Source organism: Bombina bombina, chromosome 2, assembly GCF_027579735.1.
Source record: "Bombina bombina isolate aBomBom1 chromosome 2, aBomBom1.pri, whole genome shotgun sequence".
Classification (NCBI taxonomy): Eukaryota; Metazoa; Chordata; class Amphibia; order Anura; family Bombinatoridae; genus Bombina; species Bombina bombina.
The window spans coordinates 1007485339-1007501363 of record NC_069500.1 but is presented as its reverse complement, the minus strand read 5'-3'; the positions used below and the strand labels follow the sequence as shown (position 1 = coordinate 1007501363).

The following is a 16025-nucleotide window of genomic DNA, read 5'->3' as shown; positions in this document are numbered from 1 at the left end:
CAATTTTTATTATAAGTTTATATGTTCAAGTTTAGGCTCAGTATAGAAATCCTCATCAGGGCTATATATCAGTTATATACACTAATAAAACTTATGAAAGATCGTTTATAACCCTCAATGTGATAATTAGGGGTCCCAGAGGTAGTATTTTAAACACACAATGCATACCCGTATTTTAGCCTTATAATATGTTTTATTATACAATATATCTGTGGTTGTAACAAATGAGAATACTTTAGGTCTGTTTGTCCGTTCTCTGTATATGCCTTACATGTATGTATCATGGTTGTTTTCTGTATTTAATATTCGATATGTCCTCCACATGAAACTCTGCATTAAGCATAGTGATTGCATCTAATGGAGTATAACACACGAGCTTTTAACCCCAATCCGGGACTTTCCTATATGCGCTCACACCTTCCAGTAACGATTGGACAAAGAGCGCACACCTCTAACCTGATTGGTTAACACGCCTTTAAAACAAACAGGCGCCTGTTTAAATCCACTCTGCCTTTGAAAAAGCCCGACCGGAGTCGGGGGAAATGCGTCAGGCATCTAAAACCAAACAAAGACTTTATGGGAAAGCATTTATAAAGTACTGTTGGCTACCAGTGTCACTAGAGTTTTGGGTGACAGGATCCGGAACACCGCCGCCCAATTGCTCTCATTGTGAACGGAGAGGAGAAGAACATCAAATTCCCGGTGCCACAGGTGCTGCGATAATCCCAGGAGCATATGCTCTCAATGCACATTTTGTTTTTAATCTAGTAAGTGTTTCTAACTGTGTGTCTATTATTCATAATAAAAACTCTACACTTGAATTGTGCCTTGTGCGCCTGTCTTTTCTTCCTTTCATTTCATGTAACTACATCTGAGCCGAGACCAGTGGGATTGCTGGCTGGGAACAGGCGGCACTTTCAGCGGCACTGCAATCAAAATAGAATTGCTTTCTGTATGGTTCATTTGAACGTTATCCCTCACCAATTCAGGATCATCTGCAAAATATAAGAAAACTCTCTGTTTTAACACTCAAGGTACCGTCCCAATCCTAATAGAATTCTAAAAACTGTTTACTCTAAGTCTAAATGTGACCGGGGACTAAAATTATAAAATCCCATTTTATGACTGTGATTACATCTATGGACTTTTGATAAACACAAATTTCCAGTTTTGTCTATTAGGGTATAATCTCATCATTTATTTACAACATCTTGTTTTTTATTTATAATATTATTGTTATCATTATGTTTCTTAATTTTTGTTTTCTTTTTTAACATTTTTTCAACTTCAGAAGTTTTTAAAATCCCCAGTTTTAAATTGCTTACTTAGCTTTTTATTATATTTAAAGGTGTTTTTATTGCTAGACAAATTTCCATTATACCGTCATAGTGGTATCAATAGATAATAATCAATAAGAAAATTGGGTTCAGAACATAAGCGCATAAAATCACAAACAGTGCACTATTGTACTGTGTTTCAGCTGTTCGATATCTATTGTGGGAATATCACTTAGCCATTTAGCCTGGATTCTTACCAGATTGGCTTCACCTTTCTGTACTAATATCATTCTGTACCAGTAACTGATAGAGTGCTTTCCTGCTTTATATAAGGAAAGGCCCATTCTTATGCCAGGATGGAGCCAGTGACCCGTTTGATTTTGAACTAGTTCATTATACCAATGTCGCACTTGCAAGTACGCATAAAAATCTCTATTCAGAAGTTGGAACTTGGCTTTAAGAAAGATAAAAGTGTGTATGTTCGTGGTCTCAGTATCACGAAGATGAATTAAGTGAGTAAGACCTTGTGTTGCCCATCTTTTAAATACTCTATTACTTAATCCAGGACTGAAGCATGGATTCTTGGCAATAGGTACTAGCTCAGAGATTTGGGGGTTGTCGTTCATGCATAAACGAATGTATTGCCATGCTTTGATGACATTTACTATGGTGCATTTAGTCTTGAGCTTAACTGGGAGTGCTTTAATAGGACAGTGTAATAGCGCAATTAATGAATAAGGGGAGATTAGTTTTTGTTCAACTTCAAGTGAAGCAATATAAGATCTTTCCGTGATCCAGTCCATGGCGACCTTAGCCAAACAGATATTATTATAGAGTGCGAATATGGGGAATGATAGTCCACCATATTGTCTAAGATGAGCCAATTTGTCGAGTGCGACCCTATTCTTACCCATGCCCCATAAAAAGGTCCTAATTCGTTTGTCCAGAAGCTTGATATCTTTTTTTGCTAGTATAAGGGGTGTATTCTGCATGGTATATAGTAGTTTGGGTAATATGGTCATCTTGATTAGGTTAATTTTAGCCGTTAGTGAGAGGGGAATTTTCGTCCAGTTCAACAGATCTGCTTCAATTTTGTTTAGAAGTGGTGCGAAGTTTTGTTCATACCATTCTAATGGATTTCTACTAATTCTAATACCAAGATATGTAATGTAGTGTTCTGCAACATTGAATGGAGGCGTATAATTTATTTGCGGGTTTGGATTTAGCCAAAGTAGGTCAGACTTGTTAATATTAATTTTGTAGCCTGAGAATGAACCAAATACTTCGATAGTCTTTAATATATGGGGAATCTCGGCTTGGGGATCTTTGAGAAAAATTAATACGTCGTCTGCGTAAAGCAGGATTTTGAAAGCTTTATCGCCTATGTTAAGCCCTTCTAGTTGAGTTTTTAGCATTAATGCTAGAGGTTCTAATGCCAAATTGAATAATAGTGGTGAAATTGGACACCCTTGACGGGTACCTGTCTTGATATCAAAAGAATCTGTGAGTGAGCCGTTTACCAATAACATTGATGATGCATTTGAATATAATGCCCTAATACAAGTGGGGAAGTTCCCTATAAATCCAAACTGTTTCATGGCATAGAATAAGTGGTCCCAGGTAATCGAATCAAATGCTTTTCGGGCATCGAGAGAGAGAATAGCTGGGTCGGCCTGTTGGTGGGTTTTATTTGCATATAGGAAGTCAATCAGCAAAAAAATTTTCCTAGTACTGGCCATTGAATTCCGCTGTGCCATAAAGCCGACCTGGTCCACATGTATTAGGGCTTCAAGAATGGGTTTTAATCTATGTGCCAGAATTGCAGTGAAAATTTTATAATCGACATTTAGGAGTGATATGGGGCGGTATGAATCAGCTATTTCTGGGTCTTTTCCCTTTTTTGGGATTAGTATGATTTTTGATGCAGTAAAATATTTAGAAGGTGTCTTGCCCTTGCCTAGATAATCATTGAACAGATTCGTTAGTGCTGTTGCGACCTCATCTTTCAGTATTTTATACATTTCGGCCGGGAGTAAATCAGGGCCGGCAGCTTTCCCCAGTCTAAGTCTGTCTATAGCTTGTGTTACTTCGGTGTTAGTTATGATTTGATTAAGCTTTTCTGCAACTTGTCGGGGTAGAACTGGGACCTGGATATTTCCCCAGAACTTCTCTTTGTTCTGAATATCTATATATGGGTCGGAGAATAATCTCTTAAAAAATTCATGGAATCCGGTCTTAATATCCTCTGACTCAGTTAATCTTTTCTCCCCAATCTTAATGGCTTTTATAGGTTTATGTGCTTGGTGTATCTTGACACAATTTGCCAGTAGTTTCCCAACTTTACTACCGAATCTGTAAAACTTAGCCCTTTGTTGGTTTTCTTGTGTCATAGCTTTCTTAAGTGATGTTGTATCCCATTCTAATTTGGCTTTACAATATTTCTGCCAATGTGATTGGTTAGGGTCGGTAATGTACAAATTGTAGGTGTTTCTAAGATGATTTGATAGCTCTCTCTCTCTTAAGCGTGTTTTGGCCCTGATCCTGCATGTGTATTTTTTAATCTCACCCCTGATTACTGCTTTAGCTGTTTCCCAGTAAGTTTCCGATTTGTGGTTATATGAACTGTTCTGTAATTTATATTCTCGCCACACCGCTTGAATGTGTTTTTGAAACTCCTTATTGCTGGATAGATAGCGGGGAAAGGTATATCCACCTGCAGGTTCAAAGGAGGTGTTGCTGTGCTTAATTTCTAAAAATATGGGGGCGTGATCAGAAATGATAATGTCGCCTATCTGCGCGTTCATGCAGTTCCCGAGCACCCTGACTGAACCCAGAAAAAAATCAATTCGTGAGAATGTTTTATGATGTTTAGCTTCACATGTGTAAGCTCTTATATTAGGGTTCTTGTGACGCCAGATATCTTGTAATTGGAGTGTATTGCAAAAAGTTCGTAATATTCTAGATATTTTTTGAGGAGTTCTAATTGGTTTTGTGTTGTTAGTGTTCAGACGGTCTATATTGGTTGCTGCAAGGTTGAAGTCCCCTGCAACTATCATGATAGTGTCCATGTAATAGAACAATTTAGCCTTCAATTTTACCCAGAACAACTCATCATAGTTATTGGGGCCGTATACATTGCATATCGTATAAACGATTGAAGCGATTTTTATTCTCATAATAATATATCGCTTCCCAGGGTCTAACTCCTGAGAAATAATTTCATAATCCAGATTTTTCCGGATGAGTATAGCTACTCCACGTTTTCGTGATGCACATGGAGTAGATATAATCTCCTGGACCCAATTAACTTTTAATTTTGTGTGTTCTTGTTCGGATAAATGTGTTTCTTGTAGTAAATTAATATCAGCTCTGTGTTTATTTATGTGTGTTAAAATTCTTTTACGTTTGATTGGGTTTGTGATACCGCCCACGTTCCATGACATGACCTTTAAAGTCATTTTAGTCTATTTGTGTCATTATCTATAGGCCTCGTGAAAGAAGGGGAGAGAAAAGGGGAGAAAAAAAAAAAAAAGGGGGGGAAAAGGAAGAGGAGAAAGAAAAGAAACCCCCCCTTCCTCCTAGTCTCGCTCCCTCATCATATCTAGCTATGTAAGCTTGCTTATGAGGAGAAAACATGTGTGGGAATCTTGATTTCTTGTTCCCCTTTATCATACGATGGTCCAAATATGTAAGCCTATTTGTGATTTGCATGATTCACTCCTGCCTCTACTCCCCAGCCTTTTAACTGATATCCGGCCTATGCTGATCTAAGTAGGCCTTGGCCTCTATCGGAGTGTTTAGCATAATTGTTTCATTGTTATTTAAAAGCTTAATTTTAGCGGGGTAAATTAGCCTGGCCGAGAGGCCTTGGTTTATTAATGTAGTGCAGTATGGGGCCATTGCCCTCCGTTTGTTAGATGTCTGCAGTGAATAGTCCTGAAATAGTAAAATTCTATTCTGGTCTATTTCTATGTTTTGCATTTTTCTGTAGGCCCTTAATATGTTGGTTTTATCATAGAAGTTTAGATATTTCACCATGATGGGGCGCTTCTGTATGCTACCTGGCTCAAGTTGTCTAAGACTTCCCATCCGATGGGCTCTCTCTACCTGTATTGGCTGTGTTTGTTGGTTAAGTCCCAAGAGTTGTGGTAATTTTATTGCTGCAAAATGAATAAGATCCTGATACATGGGGCTTTCTGGCAAACCAATTATTTTTAAATTATTCCTGCGTGATCTATCCTCAAGGTCTTCCAGTTTTTCACTTAGCTCCTTAATTTGAGTGTTGTGCTGTTGACTGATTTGTTCTAGTTTATATGTGGAATCTTCCACATCTGATATTCTGGTTTCTGCGTCTGCTAATCTTGTAGTGAAATTTTTCATTTCAAAAGACAACGTGGAAATCTCCAGTTTAATAGATTCAAACTGTGGGAGTAGCAATTGGGCTACCTGTTTGGATATTTCCTCGATGTCTGTTTTGTTTATGTTTAAGCTACTTGTGTCTGGTCTTGGTTCAAAATTGGGTTCTAGGCTACTCCTAGGTTTCCGACTGTCTTTTGTCTTGGCTGGCATTGCGTGCACGCTATGTGATAAAAACTTATCCATATATTACTTTATCGACATGTGCCAAAAGTGGTGCGGGAGGGAGGTGAAGGAAAAAAAAAAAAAAATGGGGGAGGAAGGGGGGACAAGTGATAGTGAGAAGGGAGTGGGTGAGGGGGGGAGTGCGTGGAGTGAGTGTACTGGGAAGTGTGAGGAAGTGGGGTACTGGTTAAATCTAGTATTGGGGATAACCCCCTGGTGATAGTGATTAATGCAATTGCCAGAAAAGAGAGAAGGACAGAGGGAAAGAGTATGTAATGGGCAGTCTCTGTTGGTGTTCCTAACTAAAAATCCTAGAACTGCCTATACCACCATTTGGCCCAGAAAGTATTATCCTAAATTGCTTGTCTGCTAGATTCGCACTCCAAAAAGGAATATCTTCCCATATGTTTCTAAAATGATACTTGTGTCAACAGGTATTATTCAAGGGTCCTGTCAATAGTTTCGCCATTAACAATTAAACTCTAATTGAACATTAATAAGCTGCTTTCCAATAGTGCCAAATATTTATAGTGAAATCTGTCCAGTTGTTCCACTAATATAAATAATATTAACAATGCAATTGTTCTCTATTTAATACTCAGATGTACGTTTTTTTTTTTTTTTGTTGTTTTTTTTTTTTTACAGGGGCAACGTTCACTTAATAATTAAGTATAGCTATGCAGGCTCAGATTACAATTACTACTGTAAGCTAAACTCCATATACATTAAATCACGAATAGCCTATGCACTTTAGTCATAAAGTTATCGCCCCACAACAGTTATATAATGCGATATTTGTGATAACAGTTAGTAAGGTTAGTTACTGTTGTTGGGGAGAAATGTGCAATGGATGAAGGGGAGAAAAAAAAGAAAAACAAAGGCAAAAAAAGGTTTTCCTCCTTTCGATTATTACCCATATATAACCATATATCATATACACATCATCTGATGTAGGAGGTACCTAAAACAAATTCTTAAAGGATCTTATCTGTATGCCTGAATATTGCAATATTAAATCAAGAAATGGACTACATGACAGTAATATTCATCACATATTAAGTACAGATTTCTGACAGATATGTTATACAGGGTGACCTTGCTTAAAGGGGCGTTTTTCTGCGATGGGATAGTCGATATGTAGTCTGTTTAAATGGCTAGTATCGCCCCTAAACAAAAAAATTAACAAACATTATGACTCCAACAGATAAGTGTGGTAACCGGCCGTGATATAGGACTCTCACTAGGGAAAGTCGGCTGCCTTATCCTTTTCAAAGCTTCCGCTGGGAGCCACACAACTTATAATGATCCTAGGTACTTCCCACATGTGTCTGAACTGCGGTTACCCGGGGAGTCCAGCCGGTTCCTATTATGGCGTGATCCACCTACTAATATCAAATGTTTCAGGTAGTATGTGTAACACCTTAAATGAGCAGTGGTGCTACGAACATGCAATTACAGTTATTATGCTCTTGTAACCGCTATAATCCACCTTGTACGTTTTATCGATAACCCAGCTATGTATAAACTGTAGTGATTTGTTTTATGATAGCTGTGGGTTTATGAAACTTGCAAAAAGTTATAATCTGTGCAAAACAACCTCCTCTTCTTATCTTTCTCTTCTTACCTTCGCCCAGACGAGCTCTGGGACTTTTCGTTGTGGGATTCACTCTAGTCAGACCATGTGTAGCTGGTCCGAGCAGGCAGGAGAGTTAGAGTGTCTCCGTCGCTCTCCCCCAACCAGGCGGGGGGGTCTGGAGTTGCACAGCTTGTCGGCGTTGCTTCGGCTCTGACCGTGAGGGTTTTCCAAATGTTTCCCCACCTCGACACTGGGGAATATTAATGCCACAGTTCCACAGCCAAAAAAAAACAGTTTCACAAACTTTGGGCTTCTCACTGAAATTATTTAAAAACTGTGTGTGAATTTATAACAAAAATGGTCGTAAAAGCTTCTCTGGGATTCCATTTGTTAGGAAATAACAGACATGCATGGGCTTGCCTTTTTTGTTTTAGTTATTAGAAGGCTGCTTATTGCAGCTGTGCATCACACTTCTTAAATTCCTGGCAGAAAAGGGGTCAATCATGTAGCTTGAAAGGTTAATTTTTAGCTGTAGTGTAGAGATTACTCTCCCACCTAATACCTCCCACCCCCTGATCCCTACCTGATCCTTTCCAAACAGCTCTCTTCACTCCCTTACCCCCCCCCCCCACTTGTCAACAGTTTGTCAGCATGCAGTTTATGAATTGTATTTATTTAATCTTATTTTTTTTTTACTTTCTGTAGTGTATTGTAACCCCTCCTCCCCCACCCACTTCCCTGACCCCCCCACACAATTTTCTATCCCCCCTCTTTTATAAAAAAAACTTTCTGTAGTGTAGCATCCCCCCTCACCCCTCCACCTCACCCCTCTAAGTGATTATGATGCAAGGCCCATCTCATGATCCCCTTGTAGCGGATCCCCCCCTTCCTCTCTCCCAAATCTTTTTTGCAGCATAGGGGTCCTGCCCCCTCCTGACTCCCTCCAGTGATGGACCACCCATGACACCACCAGTGCAGATACAGATCAATACACAGATTATCATGGTCTGTATCTGTAATCTGGCTTCATATGGTAACTGTAGCATGATCAGTGCTCCCTTACCATATTAAGACAGACCCCTTCTGCCTCTGGTTGTGTTCTTAGCTTTCAGAGACAACAGCTGGGACTGCAGCATGAGGCATAAGGTTGAACGTAGCTACTACGTCAGCAGGGTACACTGGGCAAAGTACCCTGTGACGTAGTAGCTACATCTAATAGGAAAAAGGGGTGAACTGTATGTGTAACCTTTTTGCAGGTTTGAAGATATGGTTAAAACATTTTAAGTTGATCAAAATCTATTGACTGATTTGTTTTCAATAGGTTCTTGACCCCAAAAAAATATTTTTCATATTGATGCAATCACAATAGTGGCTTTTTTGTTATTTCTCTGAGCTTCAACCATCTTTTCAGCATACCAGTAAAAGCCCTACTAGATCTATATGTAAATTTGCTTATGTATATGTATTGATTACATAATATCCTATACAGCTTTGAGAAACTTTTTAAGACTATACTAATTTAATTTAAACACAAAGCTATTATAGTACTTATTAACTGTATAAACACAAAAGAAACTGAACACTTTATTGCATTTAAATATTCAATGCTTCGTTTTATGGCCTGAAGGATCCAAGTTATATTTATTTAACCCTACTTTAAGCTATCTTAATACGCCTAAGTTTTATAAATGTCCAGGCTATATGTATTTAATTTCAACCTAAAGTTATCTAAATAAGTCTGAGTTGTACAAAGATATCAGAAATCGAACACTTGAGTGTAGAACAATATTAATGTTCTATAAATAGCGATATATTTAATTTTGGATATCCCACGCAGCCTTTATAGGTTATAAACTTAGCATACTTTAATAACATGTTTCCAATGTGTAGTGGTTAATAATTTGCAAATAACCTAGAAGAGGGCCAGAGTCACTTTCTGAAATGTTACAATTGTAGCTACATTTTTATTGCTAAACTGTGTCCACAAGTGAACTTAAATTCAGTATCATGTTATTTTGACATCTGTCTACTATAATGAAATAATGAGCATAAGTGCTGATACTGTTATATTCACAGTTACATTGAAACAAAAATAAACTATTAAAGACAACCAATAAGAGCATTCAGCCCTTTGTGTTCTCCACCTTGATTTGCATGATCTGTAATTTATCTAACTACAAGTTCAAGTTGTAATTATAATTACATTGTAATACCTATCAGCCTTGATTATGCACACTTACTTCCAAAACGCTGTGAATGCTTAGCACACAGTGAAACACAAAAGCACATGATACTCCAAATTATTATAATGTGGATGTGATACTTAATCCCTTTGGATATTACCAACTGTTATCCAACTGGATCCAAAATATTGGCATCCTTGTATCTATTCCTAACCTATCTTAAAATAACACACACAATATTTCATAACAGATATCTGTGCAAAATTTACAGACAATTGGAATATTTTATCCCGTATAGTACATATCTACCCAAATAAGATATATGTGATCATTCAGTGGAAACTTAGACCCATATAATCATCAATCAGTCCTGTGTTGATATTTGAGTTACTACTAGAATAACTCTTAGTGTATGCTATTTACCTCAAAATATCATACACAAAGGTACTTTTTGCACCATGCCCACAGCTATTAGTACCTAATTTTTATAATCCTAATGCCATTTTGAGTTCCTGTGTGATTTTAAATTACACTCACTCACACACTTATTTTATACAATTTTTTGAACCCATTAATAGTTATGTTTTAATATATGAATCCATTCTTTTGGGGTTTTTTCGTTCAGCATGATGTCCTTTATTTAAGGGGTATTAGAAGTGCTATACAGTGAACCCTTCGAGTCCGAATCCCTTCAGTGATTTTGACTATTTGTGAGCTTTGAGAAACTGTAGGAAGTTTGAGATCAGGACCCCAACATTTAGAGACTGCTTGTAGCAATCTCTTTCTGTCAATGTTTGTTTCTAAATCACATTTTCATTGTCATGATTGTTACTTCCAATACTGATGGGATTACGCCTTCTTGAACGGGCTCTTAAAAGGGATTGTATCTTTGTGACTGCAAAGTCAAAAGATGTCCATGACTGTTTCCAGTTTTGCAGCTACATTATTGAACTCCTGGTCACAAAGGACTGGCTTTATTGTCATAGCCTGTTCAATGAGCTCTTGTAAATCATTAGAATGTAGCTCACTTTTAGAATGTCATACTTGGATAAAGTAAGCATGTCACAATTAGGCACATTAAAAAAATCAGACCCTCAGTACATAAATGGAGGGTAAGAGAATAATGAGACAAAAATCAGTGAAACAGAAAACAGAAAAGTAAAAACCAAAATAAGAGTACTAACCTACAAGTTAGAAGCTATGCCAACAAATTTCAAAATATAATAATAACAATGATAATAATAATAATAATAATAATAATAATAATAATAAAAACAAAATAATAATAAGTTAGACCTCATCTGTGACAACCTTCTAATAGGCATTTGTAATACTTTGTGTAAATTAAAGCACACATGTATAGTATAGGTTAATATTTAACCATATCACTGCTGAGCCTTTTCACATCACCTTGCTAGAACCTTTTTTTTTTGTTTGGACCTCATTGTATTTACTCCTAAATTTAAACTTTGTGATACCCACACTAATTTTTTTAGCATACCAAGCTTGTTTAGTTTGAAGGAAAAAAAAATACGTATATGAAATGCAATATGTATGTATCTGTAAATATATATACAATTTTTATGCATACAAGGGGCGCAATCCGATATGGGTCGTAGTTTTCGGCGCAAGCGAGAGAACCTGCACCGCCCTTAATTTCACCTCGCAACTCGACCTATCCAATATACTTCGCCGTCAGATGCTAAACTGGCGTAAGTAGCAAAAACCGGCGATCAACTAAAATGTGCGCAAATACACATTTTAGTCGTCGCAAGTACTTACGCCAGTATTTTGTTCACGTAAAGTCTCAATATAGTGTAGTTTTATGCAAATTAGCCTACGAATCGTAAAAAACAACGGCCAGTTCTAAAAGATGCGACACGTAATTACGCCATTCAAAATTCATACATAAACCCAGCGCAGCGGCCATTTTCTTTAGTGTGTTTGGTTGGTTCTTGGAGCTACAGCACACTACAGTGAGTAGAGATTAATGGTAAGAGTAGTGAGAGAGGAGCATTTCATTCAGTTAGTTAGGTCGGATTTTTGGATTGTTAAGCCTGTACATTTACTAACACTTTTTTTTACATATTGCACACATGTAGAGTTTTCAGTAAATGGACACTATAGCCATCGCAATACTTTTAGCTCAAGAAAGCACGTTATGTGCATACACACATATAAAAAATACACGACACTTTTTTTTTCTAACACCTCACACATTTTATTTATCTTTTACAGTGTGATAGGCTGAGTGTTTGGTTGTGATTGTGTGTGATTGAAGTGGGAGTTAGTGTGAGTGTGTGAGTGTGTGTAGTTTGAGGAGGGCAGGGAGAGCTAGGGAAGGGGAGTTGCAGGGAGAGGATTATGGACAGGAGGAGCAGCAGGGTCCCCGTCAGGGAGTGAGTGGAGTGGGGAGAGGGAGAGCTAGAAGGGAGGATGGGAGTGGGGCTGCACCAAGGCCAGGCACACTCAGAAGAGGGATAGAGGGTGCATATGGGGATAGAAGGGGGGAGGAGGGAGAGGAAAGGGAGGAACCCACACCAGGGACATCCCAGGGAGGGAGCCAGGCGGCCCAGGATGAGGAGTGCATGAGGTGCCCCAACTTCTCTTTTGCCGAAAACCTTGCGCTAGTCCAGGCCGTCATGGAGAACCACACTGCTCTCTTTGGCCAAGAGAAGGGCAAAGGAGTTGCCCAAAGGCGTAAAGATGCATGGCTGAGGGTCGAGGAGGCAGTCAACAGCGTGGCCCAGCAGAGGAGGAATGTGGATGGGCTCAAGAAAAGGTGGAATGACTGCAAGAGGTGGGTCAAGGAGAAAATGGGCTAAGAAGCCATGCACCAGAGGGGAACAGGCGGTGGTCCTCCCCAGGAGGCGGAATATAATGAGTGGCAGGAGATCATTCGGAGGTCCCTGAGCGTCACAGCAGTCCGTGGACTTCCAGGGGCTCGTGACTCAGGGACTGCAACATCAGCACAGCATGCTGGTGAGTAACATCCCACACACCAGTATTATATGTATTTGAGATATAACATCCTTTAATGTCACACATTCATGTACACAATGAGGAGCATGGTATTTGGCCTACTAACAAAAACATCTACAATTAGATTTCACATTAAAGGGACATTAAACCAAAGCTTTTTATGTCATTATTCAGATAGAGAATACAGTTTTAAACAACATCCCAATTTACTTCTATTATCTATTTTGCTTAATTATTTTGTTATTCTTTGTTTATTAAATATCAATGCACATGGGTGAGCCAATCTAGATATGCTTTTCAGCTAAGAATATCAAGAGAATGAAGCAAATTAGGTAATGGAAGTAAATTACAAAGTTGTTTAAAATTGCATGCTCTAGCTGAATCATGAAAGAATCAAAATGGATTTAATGTCCATTTAATGCTACTTAACACATTGAAATTCATGATATGAGGTGGAATAGTTAAATTCTAACATGTCTCGGAGTAACATAGGCCACAAGCCACATGTAGAGTTTTCAGTAAATGGACACTATAGCCATCGCAATACTTTTAGCTCAAGAAAGCTACATCAGGCTAAAGGAAATTGTTTGACCATAGTGTCACTTAAAGAACACATTTTCTCCATCACTGACATGTACACAGAACTATTGTATGAAACACATACATGTATACTTTGCATATTAAAATCCCTCATATCACAAATCACAATGTGCACATGCATGTTATAGAGTTTGACATGAGAATGAGTATAGGCCCTAGCATGTATCAATGTACATTGTATGCCCACATGGATATATATATGATTTACTAATACCTCTCATTATTTGAATCCTCCACAGAACCTCCTGTCACCAGGGTGCAAACGGCATGCATCCACCGCAACCACCAGGCCAGAGAATGGCTCCAGCACAACCACCAGGCCAGAGAATGCTTCCACCACAACCATCAGGCCAGAGAATCCCTCAACAGTATGCTCCCAGGCATGAGGTGGGTTGGATTGCCTCTGTTGAGGACCCATACGTCATGCCACCAAGTTTTGAAGAGGAGCCCTGGCAGGAGCCCTGGCCAGAGGACTATTCTTTTGGTTATGAGGGGCAGCCAAGGCATCCCCAAAGGGTAGATGTCTTTATCCCCCCCCCCTCCCAATATCAGGCCAGTCAGGACTTTTACCACCAGGACATAAAAACTGGTCGGGCTGAGTGGTTGCACACCAGTCGTCAATGGGACTACCAGTCCACCTGGAGAGCTCCACCATCTGCTTCCCTTGGAAGAGCTCCAGCATATGAAGAGGAGCATATAGCTGTTGTAGTTCCTCCTGAGGAACCAGCTTTTGTAGTTCCTCCTGAGGCACCAGCTGTCGTTGTTCATCCTGAGGCACCAGCTGTCGTTGTTCACCCTGAGGCACCAGCTGTGTTTGTTCACCCTGAGGCACCAGCTGTGGTTGTTCACCCTGAGGCACCAGCTGTGGTTGTTCATCCTGAGGCACCAGTTTTCATTGTTCATCCTGAGGCACCAGCTGTGGTTGTTCATCCTGAAGCAACAGCTGTCATTGTTCCAGATGCAACAGCAGCTAGAGGTGAACCTGCGCCTATAATCCCTGCTGGTGAACAGCCTTGAGATCCTCTGACTTCTGCCCTGGGCGAGGAATACATTGCCCTCCAGGAGGCTCTCATCAACCTGCGAGACAATGCAGAGAGACCAACGCAGGTTTTACAGGAGCCAACAGACTTTACTCCAGCGTTCCATTGAGCTGTAACAGGACATGGCAGCATCTTTAAGTGGTATAGTCCAGAACCAATCTCAGATGATGAGAGTTATTTAGGACATGCAGATGCAGACTGACAACAGATGGCGAGAACAAAACCAACTGTTGGGTGTGTTGGTGGAGCATTTCACACACCAGCAGGACACTGCCTCCAACCTCTCTCTGTGGCCAGCACTCCTGCAGAATCCTCTGAATCCACACAACCCAGGAGAGGCAGGAGACCCACTCCAGGCACCTCAGCCCCCTCATCTAAGAAGCCTAAAAAAAAATATATATTGTTATATTTCAGCCTAAATCTTGTCCTCTGTTATTTACCATATAATTGTCATCCACTTCCATGTGAGGGGTGTTTTAGTACACTAATATTTTTGAAAAATATAATAAGGCCTGTGTGGAAATGGCCCAAAAAAGGTAATATCATCATGTTTAGGACATATTCATGTTCTCTAAACCACATCACATAGTTGTGTATGAAGGGTACATATAGTGATATTCACTTTTAAGATGTAAATCAAGGTTTCTCACATCCAATAGAAATTGACCCATGTGCAGGGATAGGCATGACCCAAGGCTGTGGTGAACATTTTCTAAGGTAAAGACTTTTAGTGAAGGACACCTTGCCTATCCCTGCACATGGGTGTATATATCTAAATAATAATGTATTTACAGAAGGTGTGAACATAAGGTATAAACATCCATTTTCATTCCTCAAAATGATAGTTAATAAATCATAGTGACCAAAACATGAATTGAACTAATGATATATTTTCAGTAATTAGGGTTGTTAAGGGAATGGGGGTGGGATGTAGTAGTTTCACTTACATGCAGTGGAAATCTGCAGTATGTAATTCGATGACCAGCTGCAGCAGGGGCAGCACCATCACCATGGACCTCAGCAGAAACTATAGAATCCGCATGTGTAGACGGAACAACAGGGGATTGTAGGGCTTCCAGCACCCCTTGTGCCCCATGATGCACCCCTTGTGCCCCATGATGCACCCTTTGTGCCCCATGATGACCCCTTGTGCCCCATGATGCACCCTTTGTGCCCCATGATGACCCCTTGTGCCCCATGATGCACCCTTTGTGCCCCATGATGCACCCCTTGTGCCCCATGATGCACCCCTTGTGCCCCATGGTGCACCCTTTGTGCCCCATGATGACCCCTTGGCCCCATGATGACCCCTTGTGCCCCATGATGCACCACTTGTGCCCCATAGTGCACCCTTTGTGCCCCATGATGACCCCTTGTGCCCCATGATGCACCCTTTGTGCCCCATGATGACCCCTTGTGCCCCATGATGCACCCCTTTGTGATTGGTTTGACTAACTTGCAGGGGCAGGAATAATAAATGCTTTGAAGAGGTTAACTATTTGTGATGAAGCTGCTGATATGTATGTTGCTAAGCATGCACTTGTTAGGCCTTCAGAGAGTTATGTTGGTTTCTAAGTCAGTGCAAGGGTTGCTGCACCTTTAATTTGTGGTGAGATGAGAATGGAGTAGATTTTCTGAAATCTGCGCGCGTAAGTCCTTACGCCATATATTGGATACCAAACTGCGCGTGTTTTGTATGTCAGTCTATGGACCAAAAAACGACGGGCGAAGTCAGAAATATACGCGCGTAACTTCTAAGTTATGCCGTATATAGGATACCAAACCC

The 16025-nt window shown here is 39.8% G+C and overlaps 1 protein-coding gene across 1 annotated transcript in view; it reads left to right on the top strand.

The window, feature by feature from the left end:
- The window catches only part of LOC128649980 (bifunctional heparan sulfate N-deacetylase/N-sulfotransferase 4), a 904342-nt gene that overhangs the window by 597716 nt on the left and 290601 nt on the right, over positions 1-16025 (top strand). The gene's annotated exons all lie outside the window — the stretch shown is intronic.